Source organism: Leuresthes tenuis, unplaced genomic scaffold (assembly GCF_036924035.1).
Source record: "Leuresthes tenuis unplaced genomic scaffold, fLeuTen1.0.hap1 SCAF_5, whole genome shotgun sequence".
NCBI lineage: Eukaryota > Metazoa > Chordata > Actinopteri > Atheriniformes > Atherinopsidae > Leuresthes > Leuresthes tenuis.
The window spans coordinates 28,869,096-28,870,521 of record NW_027325359.1 but is presented as its reverse complement, the minus strand read 5'-3'; positions in this window follow the sequence as shown (position 1 = coordinate 28,870,521).

Genomic DNA, 1,426 nt, shown 5'->3' with positions numbered 1-1,426 from the left:
GTGTGCTAATTTTGTAACATTCCATAGTTAAACTGATATAAGCTGCTGGGGGGCACACCTTTCCTCACTTTGCTCTCTTTTTCCTCCCTTTCATTTCCTCATATGACATTATGTACATTTGGCATTATTGTTGTCATTAACTTGTTTTTCTTTCTCAACAGGTATCATTTGAATGGTGTTATGGTGCTTGTTGTCCCCTCTTTTCTGTTCTTTCAAACCCCAGCTGGTCGAGGCGGACGGCCACCCTTCCTGGTTCTGGTTCTGCTGGAGGTTTCTTCCTGTTAAAAGGAAGTTGTTTCTCTCCACAGTTACCTCATGCACACTCAGGACGGGAGATTGGACCGAAGAGAAGTTTCGGTGTAATCTGTTGGTTTGCATAAGGAAATTGTTTCTAAAGTGGTTCAGTATGTATGAAGCGGACTAATTTTGAATATGATTAATTGGATTTGATTGGATTATGATTACAATGAATTGGACTCAAATTGGCTTGAATTGGACTTTATCATTGAAGTGCCTTGAGATGAAATTTGTTGTGATTTGGTGCTATATGAATAAACTGAAATGAACTGAATTCATTCTCAGTGAGGATGTTACAGTGAGTCTTTTCTGTAAAGTTTCTCTATAATAAAAAGAGTTTGATCTTTTTCTTTGTCTGTTTTAACCGGAAGCTTATTTTCTGTCCTGTTCTGTGGGTCTGACATGAAAAGTTGTGAACAAGCCTGATTATGGCAGAGAGCTGTGATTATCAGAAACGAGCTATCGGATACAACGCAATGCCATCTCCTCGTGTTGTGGCAGTGACATACCTGTCCTCTGGGAGGTAAAGACACACAACTGGACCAGTCAGTTTTAGCCCCCCTGACCACTGATAACAAACCCACCACTACAGGTAATGGGAAAGGCTTAAAATGGCTTGTTTTAGAGTGTTCTCACATTTAAAAATGCTGATTAAACACACTACTTTTGGCGTAAAAAATTATATATGTGACAAAGAAACGATCACGCTGTAATATCTGACTCTGACACCTAAGGCCATCTAATCTGACATTCGTTTGCGACACTGTCTGTAACCTTTTTTTTTAAGATTTACAGCTAAAACAAACTAATTCACAAAAACACGAAGATGTATTGAAGGAAGGGCCGTGTTTCTGTAACAGAGGTCAAATTTAAAGGATTTCGTTACGGTGATATTTTTAAGATTTGGGCTCTGTTCAATAAACTAAATGAGGGAATTTAGTGTTAGCTTTTCTCAGTTTGTGTGACAGGCTCAGGCTATATCAAGTAGCAAATGCATAATGTAAGACTTGGTGTTTCTCCCAAAACACACATTTCTTCTTTTTTTTTTTCACACTTTCCTTCCCACTAATGGTTTTTCAGCCAAATGCAAGCTGAGGTTCTTTGCCTTTGCGAAAATGTTCAATTAGCA